The sequence below is a fragment of the Cupressus sempervirens genome, chromosome 5, assembly GCF_028749045.1.
Source record: "Cupressus sempervirens isolate cs-2001-9-10 chromosome 5, ASM2874904v1, whole genome shotgun sequence".
Taxonomy (NCBI): domain Eukaryota; kingdom Viridiplantae; phylum Streptophyta; class Pinopsida; order Cupressales; family Cupressaceae; genus Cupressus; species Cupressus sempervirens.
In genome coordinates this window covers 277,663,201-277,676,617 of record NC_143122.1, presented here as the reverse complement: position 1 = coordinate 277,676,617, position 13,417 = coordinate 277,663,201, and the positions used below count along the sequence as shown (strand labels likewise).

General features: G+C 35.0%; 1 protein-coding gene across 1 annotated transcript in view; it reads right to left on the bottom strand.

Annotated features, from left to right (window-relative positions):
- The window catches only part of LOC149555659 (uncharacterized protein C57A10.07), a 38,031-nt gene that overhangs the window by 12,593 nt on the left and 12,021 nt on the right, over positions 1 to 13,417 (bottom strand). The gene's annotated exons all lie outside the window — the stretch shown is intronic.

Genomic DNA, 13,417 nt, shown 5'->3' with positions numbered 1-13,417 from the left:
ATGCCCATCTAAGTTTCAGCTAGGGTTTATGAATCTGAAAATCGTGTCCATGCAAAACGAAAGCCATTTTTAATCTGCTCACAACTGGTAAAATCATGCTTAGCAAATCACGTCTGATATTATTTTGTTTGTGGCCTGGAGTTTTTGTTTGGTCTGTAAGTCGTGTCCGCAATAGCTAAGTTTTTTTTTTTTTGGAGTTCTGCACACCACGACAATCGTCTCTGCTCGCAGACTCCTGGTCTGCAAAATCCGTGCCTGTATCCTTGGGAAAGCTCGCAATTTTTTTCTGCAAATCGCGTCCAAATCACACGCGTTTGAAGCAACTTGCATCCATATATTTTCAAGCTCATTTGACAGCAAAATCGCGATTGCAAGGTCAAGGATTAGTTCGTTTTGTCTGCATTCTTCATCATTTGCGCTCTCCCTGAAAAAAAATCCACCATTTTTATCAAGAAATCTGAAGTTTTTTCAAGCTTTTTTCAGCCAGGGCCTTTTTTTTCGAAACCCTAATTTTTGGGGTCGGAAATTTTTTTTGTTTGCAGATTCTTGGTGGGTTTTTCGAGACCTCATCTGGGTCTTCGTTAGAATTTTTTGGGTACCTCATTTTTCGTGCCTCAATTTTTGAGCCGACGAATTTACATTGCGACTACAAATTCCTTCTGGGTTTTCTGTCTACTCTTCTGGGCACTTGTTTTCTTTTGGGTCAGCCTCAATATTACCTCGAACTTCGTGCAAATGGCATCTTTGACTAATCTGATGTTGGAGGGCAATCTACAATTCAATGGCCACAATTATAATCACTGGAAGCAGCGTATGTTGACAATCTTCAAATATCGTCGTTTGGATGAGCTTGTTCTGGGCACAAAGACTCGTCCGATCTCCAACCAAGCAGAATAGGACAAGTTTGATGATCGCAATCGAGAGGCTATTATGCTTCTGAAGCTCTCTGTTATCGATGATCAGCTACCGCAGATTCCTTTCAACAAGTCAGCTGCAGAAATCTGGAAATATCTGAAGGAGCTGCATGAAACAACAGCACAAGTTGTCGAGCTTCCTGATCAAGGCGAAGTTGCATTTTTCGCCTTCTGAATCTGTTTCTGTTTTTTCTAGGTTTGTTGATTTTCTCCTCAAAAATCATTTTCAAGTTGTCTGTAATACGCAAGGTTGCGTGACATTCTGGGTTTTACCGTTTTTTCCACAAAAATGAAGTTTTGTAATTGCAACTTATTTTGAGTCATAGCACTCTTCTGGCAAAGCTTCTTGGTTTCAGTATTCTGTAGATCCAAGGAGGGTCTCAGTTATCACAGAATGTTCCCTCATCCGTACGTTGACCATTAAGGGAAGGTATTAAGATAATATCTTATACTTTCTATAATAGTCAACTACTTGTCTGTAGTTCGTCTTTCAGTCTAGATAGGAATGTTTCCTATCCTGTCTCTTTTGTCTTCAGTCCAGATAGGAATGTTTCCTATCCTGTCTCTAGTTTTGTTTCTAATTCCGTCTTCAGTCTACGTTGTTTCTTTTAGAAACAACGTCCTTGTAATTCTTTATAAGGAACATATTTGTTCCTCTGTTAATCAATCAATCATTCGGAAATCTGTTAATCTGCCAATTGTTGAATCTTGTAACAGATATTATCATGTTGAGTAAATCCGTGATAAGAGTTGTGTGTTATGTTGAGAGATTCCATAATCATTCACGTTGAGTGAGTCCGTGAATGAAGGCTTAGCTCTGAGTCTTACAAATTTGTCATGTTGATCAAATCCAATTATGAATAAATGTTTTTATTGAGAGATATTGAATGTTTTAATCAAATTGGATCTCTGTGCTATTTATTTAATTTACAAATTCCATATAAGCTAAGAGGGAGTGTTGAATATTTTAGCTTTATATGTAATTTAGCTTATTAAATAAATTATTCAATATGTCATATTAATGCAATATTTGTATATAGGTAAATTCGTTTGTTTTTAATATGGTTGCAGGTTTCATATTACATGGCAATTTACAAGCCATTCTAGGACCCGCACGTCTCTACCAAATGTCTTCCTATCGGATATATATATATATAATCAAAGATTATATTTACCTGCGGTTACAGTTTGGAAACCATAAGTCTTCCTTATTTCATCGTATTTAAAGACTTCCAAGTATTGAAGACGATGTCATATATAAAAACGACAGCCAGCGGCAACTGTTCATCATTTTTATTGCATCTTACGGCTTCCTCTTCGTCTTGGTTATTAAACGGCAGAATATTATTTGTGTTCAAATTCTTGTATCAGTTTTAGTAAAGATTTCTGGACTGTTCATTTCTTATCAGTGGAGTCTAATATATATGATATACTCTTCCTGGCAGGACGATTGCGATTCATATATGAAAATATATATTATTCTTTAAACGTGATTGTAAGCAATATATAGTTTGAATATTGCTATGACGTGAGTGTGTCACAGGAGTTATTTTGCTATTTTGTAATCGGACAGCAGATCTGAACTTTGTAATAAACTTTTCATTCAATAAAGGTTCTACTTTGAAGGCTGGGTTGTTTCCCTCAGTAAGAGGGTTTTTTCCAGGGTATATGCTGATTGTTTTTATATATGTTTTCTAGTCTATTTTCAACACTTCCCTATGTAGGAAGGGAGGTATTGTTGGCCTAGGGTTTGATACCCTTGGTGAGATGTTATCAAAGTCATCAGAGATTGTATTCCTCCCACTGGTTTGGTTGGGTCAAGAATTATTGTTGCACACATTTGCTTGGAGGAGAAGTTGTGCTGTTCTTTCATTTGCTCCACGAGAGCTTGAGTGGTTTCCTCCACGAGTGGTTTCTTTGTACAAAAGGGCATTAAGGGCTTTGGAAAGAGAAAGAAAGAAACTTGCTCTCTTAAAGGTTTCATTTCACCAATCCATGAAAGCAAGTGTACTAAAAAGATAAGAGAGCGAGGACGCAAAGAAACCTCAACACATGAAGTACATGGAAAACCTAAGATGGGTGAAATGCCACAGTGAGAAAAGCTACTAGGGTCTACTGCCCTAATCTAGCCTCATGAATGAAAATTTGTACAATGCCTTTAGGGCACCAACCTTAAGGAATCATCAACTTCTTTCTTAAGAGCACCAACTCCAACTTAAGTACCAAATTCTTAGACTGAGCACCAACTTCTCAGACTGAGAATCAACTCACCATCCTTGAGCCATCAACCTTTTGGATATTACAAAACTCTTTTCTTTTCAGACCTCTCTAACTTGCAGGTGTGATACAAAACATTTCTCTCAACTTTATGGAAACTAGAAATCAGACAAAATAGAGTCACTTTCTGACTTTAAAAAGACATTATCAAATTTACAAAATCAATATACATGATAAGGCACTAACTCTCTTTATATCTGCAACCTTACTACTTTTTTTTGCATCAGACTTGATATTTCTTATCAATTATTCTCACACACTAATGTCTCTCTGTCCTTCACCGACTCCTTTGCATTCTTTTAAATAGTCTCTCTTTTCCATCAGATGAGTAGACTTCAGACAGTTTAAAACAGTTTAAAGGTAGTTGCAACTGCCTTCAGTTACAACTGAAACAATAGTTGGTTGACATTTCCAACCGGTCCTCTAACAACAAGAAATAAAAATGCTTCATTGGTGAAGAATAAAAACTTAAGGAGGCAAACATACACAAAATTTGCAAATCATTTTGAAAACAGTTAGAAGCAGTTTTAACTGCATTAACCAATAATTTGAGCCAATCTATGTAACTGCATTAACTAACTCAGACCACCCTGAAGGAAATCGATGCATATACAATTCAATGTATTCAAGCCAACTTTATCAACCTTCAATACATGTAGATTGGTCTGGAATAATATGAAATCATGAAGACTACATATATACAATCCACAGATGTATGGAACGAAATCTGATCAGAATATGCAGAATGTATTTTCCTTTCAACAAATATCGATACTCTGTTTTACCATCACCTTCTGAGTCTGATAATAATCAGGCGTCGTGTTTATACATGATTAGAATCAGCCTCTTCAACAGTGAATTCAGAGTAATCACCTTAAGTTGTATATGAAAATAAATAATAAGTACTGTTAATAACAAAAAGTTTCCATAATATCTGCAACTGTCTGCAAGTACTTTTACACCTGTGGTATGCAGTAGTTATGCATATGCATGTATGTGGATAATGCATAGTAGTGAATATATATATTTACATCATAATTTATGCAACCGATGTATGCTGAATTCCAATATCTATGCATTTACCAAATATGAATTTCTGTATAAAATAATCAATCATGTGGAAGGATGGAAGAGAGTGCAAGGAGAGGAAATGGTGAAAGATTCCTCACTATGTATGCCTTTTAAAGATGGTTAAGAACCGCCAATAGTGGCATGTTGCAATGGTTAAGTTGTTGTGTTGTTGAGTTGTTGTTCTTTCCATCAAGGTTCAAATCTCATTGGGGATGAGGTCCCCAATTTTGTGGCCTCACCGGTTCATAGATCCGGGTCAAAGTGTTTACCCTTTTTTTTTTTAAATTGATAAGGACAACAAGGCCAACTCATAATGATGTTTAAGGACCACATGAGGCCAAGGAAGATAAGGTACTGTCCTTGGTTCTAAGGTTGAATGTCAGTGGTACCATATTGCAGCTCCTTGACGATCCCAACATTGATCAATTGCTGAAGTGAACCAAAATGGAATCCTTGATCATAAAAGGTGAGAGGTGATATGATGGAGGGGAACGGTGTACAGCGCTCACTATGAACACCACCTCATGATGATGGTTAAAGACCATTGATTAAGCACCACATGAGGCCAAAGAGGATAAGGTCCTGCTGTTGAGCCTTTGTTAAAGGATACTTGGGGCACCTCATCATGTCTTCCATCACAACCTTCATTATGGTTGAGCTCCTACCTAATCATTGGATTTTGTTGTGTGTGTGTGTGTGGGTGTGTATTTCCTAACCCTAGAATTGAATGTATTTCATGAGTTATTTCTATATAATACATTGTATCCAATCTGGTTACAGGGTTTCTCAAAACAGGCTTATCTCGCCTTATTCTTAAGTTATATATCTCTAACTATATTTTGCTCTTTGTTTCATTTGGATTTGTGAATTTAGGGAAAAGCATAAGGTGGTCCAATAAAGGGAGATTACAAAATGACCCTAGGGGTCAAAGTATCCATTCCATTGGAGACACATAAATATGATTTAGGATAGCAAGGTTAATGTCACCTGCCCTAACATAGACCAGAATTACAAAAGAACTATCATTTAAGTGTGCAATATTATCGAGGATTCTTCACTCCCATAACAATCTGTTCAAAATTAAAGTTGAACTTAATGAAGAGTTAGCATGCAGAGTTTAGCCGACTTGTGGTTCTAACAAGTTAGCCATCTATGTTCATCCAGTTAACATCACAAAAACAAACTATTTAGATCTAGTATGGCTATAAAAATTGATATGACAAATGTATTTAAATTTTTTATCAAGGACGATAGTTTCATCAATAACAGTGATGAAACCGGTAGGCTTCAGCATGGCCGACAGTTTGCCTTCATGCCGATATGATGATTTTCAGATCCCAAAGAGATGCTGTGTGGAAAAGGTATGCTGACATAGAGCAGACAATGGAAGCAAGTCAGACTTGTGCAACATGGAGTGAAAGTCCAGCATGGGATGCAAGGTACATGGAAGTCATTGGTGCCATGATCTAACTCTGCATGATCCAAAATGAATTATGAACAGCATACAGATATGCGCTAGATGTCATCAATCGGTTGAAAAGATAATGTTGAGTATGGCATCAATGAGGATGGTGCCACACCTGTTGGTGTGTGTCATCCTTGGCAATACCAAGGTGAGGGTGCAAACTGCAACCTAACAAAACTTGGAATGGGTCATTCAGTGTTTCATCAGAACCAATCATTCCTGTCATGTCTTCAGTCACGGTAGAAAATGAGTTCTGAGTTGTTTTGTGCCATTTACCCTGGTCAGCATACTCGGTTGCCTTACCCACTCAAAACAACTAATGTGAGGTACAGTGCATGCATGTTATGGTAGTCGTGATGCTTTGGCCCATTAGCACTAAAAGCAGATGTTCAAGGTCAAACTCTGAAGTATGTTGAGTGATTATTTTAATTTTCTGAAGGAAAGGTAAAAATAGGGCTAAGGATTCCATATTGAATATTGTAGGTAGACCCAAGTATGATGCCAAGTCAAGAACAAAAAAAATTTCCCCGAGTATATGTGGATATGCTGTAAAGACTGTAGTGCCTGCCCCTAGTCTACATTTTCTAGTTACATTCCCGATATCATTGCCAAACTCTTTTAGGCCAATTTATGTTTGATGATTAGTATTATTATTTTAGAGATTATCAGATGTTGTTTTACACTCAGTTTATTATATGATGAGATTACTTGGTACTCTATATTTCATGCATGTATGATGATTATTCAATGGTTTCAGTTATCGATGATGATTAGTTAGATGGTTTATTATTCCATGTGCTTCTTATGGATACTTACCCCATACTGCATGTGTATGGTGTGCGTGTTTGTTTTATTTATGTATGGTGTTTCTGATGTGGTTAAGGAAGGGAGTCGTAGTCACCTGCTAGACGGGATCTACACGATGCACCACTTCCTGCCATTGTCTGTTTAGCTTAGAATATTGTGTTTGTACATGCGTGGATTTTATGCAGGTTGCAGGTACCGGGTATCGACTTCCCTGAATTGTCAGGATGAGCGTACCCTATCGCATTGTCTCAATGGTAAGAGAGGGGAGATAAACTCTTAAGTCCAATTCCTAAACCCTTTAGCCAATTGTCCTAATTGATAATTAGGACAAGTATCTGAGTTAAGTACCCTCCGAATGCATCAAATGATGTAATTTCGGGATTATAACCTTTTTGTTTTGATTTAGTATGTGTTTTTCTATGTAGGGTTTTCGTATGTTGTTATATGAGTCCTTGATGTATTTTTCTATTAATTAAGTCTAATTAAAAAGATTAATTAATGATTTAATTTAATAGAGAATTAATATGATATCTTTAATATTTAATTAATTGAGAAATTAATTAAATAAAAGAATTAAATTTGGAAATTAAAGTTCAAAGATAAATTTAGAACAGGATAATATCTATTTAATTTAATAATAATATATTTGGAGTTCATTTTTAAATAAATGCTAAATATTATTGTTATTTAAATTAATTAAATATGTTATCAATTAAGTTCTAAAATAAATTAAAAGTTGAAAGATATAAAATTATTAAGAATTCTAGATCGCATGATCTAAGCATGAGTTTAAATATGAGAATTAAATTAAAAGATTAAATAATAGAAATTAATAATTTTATTTTAATTTCATGAAGTACACATGAGATTAAAGTAATAAATTAATTTAAAATAGAAGTCTAGTAGAATATTAAATAAAGTTATTTAATAAATCAACTTAATGTGCATAAAAGATGAATGCAAATTAAAAGAAAAGATAAGAAAGGTTAATTTGGAGTTAACTCAGTTGTGCAAAGAGTCTTCTCGGGTGAACGCACAATTAGTGCCCCGATTTGAGGAGAAAATTGCTTAACACAACTTTGGGGGTTCATTCTTGGGGGAACACGTATTTTGGACGGGAATTTTTGGGAGACTACTTTTGGGAAGCAAATTTCAGAAAGCTGAGACCAAGAAAGTTTTCCAGAGAAAGGTTATTGAGGGAAGCGAATTCTCTTACAGTTCCTGGAGATTGCATAATAGCATCAGGATCAAGTAGGGTCTTGTGTTTTTTATTATCGATTTATTACGCAATTATCCTTTCCTGTCTTCTTCGTGTCTGGGGTTTGTAAATCTGAATTCTCTGTGAGGAATGTTTAAACATTACGATATTGGAATTTATCAGATGCTTGTTTATAAACTTCTGTATACATGAGATTTAAATGGGAAGGGTTGAATCTAATACCGAAATTCTAAATTAGAAGTTCGAATGGTTGACGATATTTTCTATATCAATTTAAAGAAGGAAACGATTTTTCAATGCATTTATTTATATATATATATTAAAAGAAATTATTTTAATATATATATATATTTATAAATTTATTTATATATATTCTTAATTAATTGGTTTATTAATAAAATCTTATTATAAATGAAATGGTATTCTTCTTTAAAATAAATAAATAAATATCTATAAAACAAAAAATATATATTTAAGTGGGGGGGAGGGATTTACCCCGTACCCACCCCCACTTGCCGGCGGGCTGACAGTACCTGTGTCGCAAGTACTGCGACGGCAGGTACAGAGTACCTGCCGCCGCAGGCCCTGCGACCGCAGGGTCTTAAATTAAGCCGACAGGCTTTAAAACGTTTAAAAAGGGTTTTGTTAAATTCGTTTTTTTATATAGTTTTTTATTATTTATAAAAAAACAAATTTTATTATTATTTAAAATTTTCAATTAATAAATTTTTAATATATTTTAATCTTTATTAATATTTAATAGTTCAATAATAATACATTTAACATAGTTTGTGAATATTAATTTATTAATAATTTTGGTTAAATATTAATAAATTAACAATTAATGAATAGATTAGAATAAGTAATTAGAACAAGTAATTATTGATTAATTTAATTAAAATTAGTTTAATTAAAGTTAATTAATAATGAACATTATCTGATTAAATGGTAGATTTGAAGGATTGACTTAATGGAAGTTATTATAGAAATGGGTTTATCGTAAGGCGTAGTTATGAAAACTTAGTTACTTGAATTCGACATTAAACTGAAACATAAACCTTACCTTAACTCAATTATATACTTTCAAATCCAATCTCTAAGACTTTGATGTTTTCTATGTGTTCTCTGTATTTTGGGGTTGTTCTAGTATTAACCAGTTTAGCTTGTTACCAGAGGCTCGGGGTTGTGAATGTGATGTCATGATGTTTTGGTCTCAATCTTTCTTAACCCGACCATGGTAATGTGATGAAGTGCTCTATGGCATGATTGTATTTACTGTTTGTTATTGCTTTCCAGTTTCCTTGTGTAAAGCTGAGGTGTATGTATTTGAGATACCTAACTTAACCATTTTCAAGTCTCGATCAGTTATATTTGATAACCATTTTTGAGTCTCGATCAGTTATACTTGGATTGCTTTTCGGTCACTTGAGAGGACTGAGGTGTTTGTTATGTTCCTGATGATGTCATGTGTTGACTTGACCATTTTGGAGTCTTCGATCAGTATTGTAATTTACTATTGTGATACTTTCTGGTTGCTCATTGGAGAACCATTGGATTTTGTGATCTATCATTGATGCCTTCAGTTGCTGATAGAGAACTGTCGTGATCATATGATTATTATTTGATGCTTATCTGTTGCTCATGAAGAACTGATGTAATTTTTGTGGCTTATCTTTTATGATGTTTTTCAGTTGCTTGTATAGGACTGAGGTGGTTTTATTATGATTATTTGATTTATGATTTCATGAGCCTAGGGTAGGTTATCTATGTGTAGAGTCGGGAAGTGGCTTGCAATGGGGGTCAGAGCCCTAAGAGGCTGCCTTGAGAAACCCATTGTAAGTCGTTTTTAATAAGTGAAAACATTTACACTAAATGAGAGAAAATGAACCTAACAAAATAATTGTATGTTCTCTCCCATGCCTTGAGTGCTAGTACAGACTAGGATGGGGTAGAGAGAACGCTTGGTTACGACCTTGCATTCCATAGTATGCCTCGTCAGTACGAGAGGATACTAGTGGCCGCAGGGATCAGTAGGGACCCGGGATTCCTAAGAGATTGCTCGGGTAACTTCTACGTGACTTTTGCGATGACACTTTCCCGCTTGCATATTAGGTTTCCTACGTGTCTTGTGGTACCTCTGGGTTTAGATGTCGATCTTTTTAGGAACCCTTGAGTTAGCATACTTATAGGATTTCCAGGGCTTAGAGAGTATTTATGATTATAGGTTTTGTTATCCTATTTGGGACTTGAGACTATCTCCTCAGCGCGGTGGGAGTGGATCATTTAGGTTTCACGCGGTCGGGTGGTAGTGCTTTTTACTCTTACCATTGAGATCCGTTCCGTGGTCACCATGGCTGGAGTTTTCGTGATTGGCATTTACCTTCACTATGTTCTTGGATTATTATGATGGATGGTTAGATTTTATGATAGATGTTTTATCATTATGGATGTATGGATGTATCATGTATGGTGAATAGTTATATATATATCTTTACTGTACTTTGTATCATGGATTCGTGGAGGTTGATGCATTTCTATTTTTACATATGTATATTCTTTTAAGCCTTTCATACCCTGTGACTTGTGCAGTGGATGATTGAGCATTCTGAATTAATTTGCCAAGAGGCATCGGAACAAATGTATAATATGGACATGGGACTTCCGATTATTCTTTCATATGTATGTGATAGTTGTTAGACTTAGAATTAATTAAATTTAAACGTGACTCAACGTCTTGGGATCTTTAAGAAATGTAACTTGCAATGTATGTTTGTCGATGATTACATGTTATTGCTTCCGCTACTATGTGTTTGATGTGTATGTTATACTTTCTTACTTTAAAAAAAAAAAAAAAAATGCTTAGCAAACTTAGTGAAACTTTAGGTTAATTCTTTTGGATCCCTTGGCGGGGCGTTACAAAGACCATAATGCAAAGGCTTCACCTTCCAAGTTTACACACTTAAAGCACTCCTTTTAAAGATGTGATTCACGTATACTCAACAATTTTGAACCCATAAATTATGTGGTGAGCAACATGGCACTCTTTATATTTTAGCTTTAGTTGCTCATTCGGGATATGAATCCGATTCGGGTACGTGAATCCAATCCGTGGATTCGTGATTTTTTTTTCTAATTATGATTCGTAAGGATTTGTGTGTGTGTATATATATAAAAGTATTTTTATATATGCATTAAATATACTAAAAAATAAGAGAAATATACAGAATTCTAAATCTAAATCATTTCACAGTATGCATCTATGATTCTGGTCTGAACCTATGAGTCAAAGCCATTATGATTATTAAAAAAATAATCAAAAAAAATAAAATAAAAGAATGGACAAATCCGGATCTTGCCTCTAAGGCACGAATCCGGTAACTAGGATTTTAGCTGTTGGCTCAACAGCATCTACTGAACCTGCTAGTGAACATGTTCAATGTATTGTAGACTTATCTGCATGTTCACTTCCTTTCCATGTTGGAAAGAAACCATGTGACTTGCACATGATAAATGTCTATGGGTGTGGTTGACCAGAATGCAAATCATGTCCAGAAGTGCCTTTGTCCCTAGAAGTTGTGTAAAACTCTATTTTACGCATGGTGCAAGAAGGAAGATTGGTACCGCAGCAGTAGAGATGTGCACTGTTAACTACTTCTATCTAGCCATCTGTCTAGGATGGAATGGAAGGAAGATTTTTACCCTAGGGGTACAGGTGTGCACTGTTGCATATGCATAGCAAATGGACAAGGGTATTGTTGACTACTTCTATTTACCCATATGTCAAAAATGGAACATTGATAACTGGTCAAATTTTATATCCAACATATACCGCAAGACTTTCCAAAAATAGCTCAGACCTTGGGTTATGGTTGAATATGATCAATGCAAGAAGCCCAATGTGCATCCACAAATGATAGAAAAGAGGCACATCATATCAAGCATGTTGATGCCTTTCTTACACAACCAGGATCCATTTTCAAATATCTATGCACGGTGTCAATCTAATAGGTTGGTGTCAATAAACCAGATGAATATCCATGCTACTTTCCTGGTCTAGATGGAACTAGAAATGTTGCATACAACCCAGGCTTCTTGTTGGGTTTCTTGGTGATGCAGCATGGGATCCATGACTTCATATGGTGCTCTTGATCATTGTACATGGAAGGCCAAAAGAAATGGTGTTGGAATGAGGACAGATCTAAACACTTGCTTTATTTGTTTTCTAAAGATCCCCTTCCTTCACAATGGCACACACCAGTATGAAGGCCTGCAATATTTTACTTTAGATAAATATTTTTTTATTAATAAATTAATTATGGTATGTGCTTTTCAACTATATTGCATAATTTATACAAAAATAAAAACCTGTTATCTCTCTGGAGCATGCACCCCTGTTCACAACTGCAATTTTGAAATCTTGGAAACTTATGCTATTACTCACAGAAGTGCTTGCCATTCAACAAGACATGCAATTTTTATTTTTGAAAAACTTGTTTCACCTTCTTGGTGCAGGCACTGTTGTATGGGCAAACATTTTTTCTGTCATGAAATTTAATGTACCCCTTCAAAGAAGTGCATGCACACTTCATCTATTTTGAAAACTTGTGAGTCTTCATATGGGCATTTTGCTGATAGAGAGAGTAGCCTCATTGATCATGTGAATGCCTCTATACGCTACGAAACAATTTTCAAATTGACTTTATGTTCCTGTTTATAGAGGAATGCTCTTTTACATTAATATGCATCCTTTTTAGTAGCCGAAAGCTTGTACTCCTCCATTGATGTGTGCATCATCCCATTGGCTGGTATTTTATGTTTTGAAACATATTTTTTGCACTCCAATACATAAGCATAGGCTTTTACACTGATCCACAACTTGTAGTGCCTCTCCCGTTTGATTTTTGTAAGTCATCCTGATGGATGCAACCTTTTTGAGACCCATTAGTAGTCTACACCCTTGGTGTGATTGGATTTATGTTATGGTCCCAATAGACTGTTTATGTTTATCCCTGATTGATGAGATTATCATTCAGGATTATCGATGGATGTTGGATTTATTGTGGTGTGCTTATGCTACGGATATTTACATTGTTCTTGCAGTTAACTTTTATTATGGTGCAAATGAATGATTTAAATAGATCATTTTAATAAAATTTATTAAATGATTATTTACACGATTTCATGCATTGTTGCTTCGGTTGTATTATTACTGTGCATCTACAACTGATCGGGTTGTTTATTGTGCACGACTTATATCCCCGATAATGACACGTGAAGTTAGTAATTCAACTATTTATAATGAGCCAAGGTCGTCCCTGTATGGGTGATGTATCTGTGTTAATTAAAATAATAACCCTCCAGTTAATTGGTAAAATCTAGATTCATTATGCATTTGTGATTAGACCTATGAGCATGTCTGTGCATTTAGGAATCCGCAATGGTCACGAAAGTTATTAAACTATTGTGATTTAATAGTTTAATGGGAATTTTATAACTGATTTAATTTATTTTAATTTTCCGTAGTTGAATTCCAAGCAATTGGAATTGCAAATTTATTTGGGTCAAGGAAGCTAATTAGATTACTTAATTTAAATAATCTAATTTATATGACACTTTGTAAAAGTGCATGTATTGGCTAAAAGTGAGTTATTCTCACTTCTCACA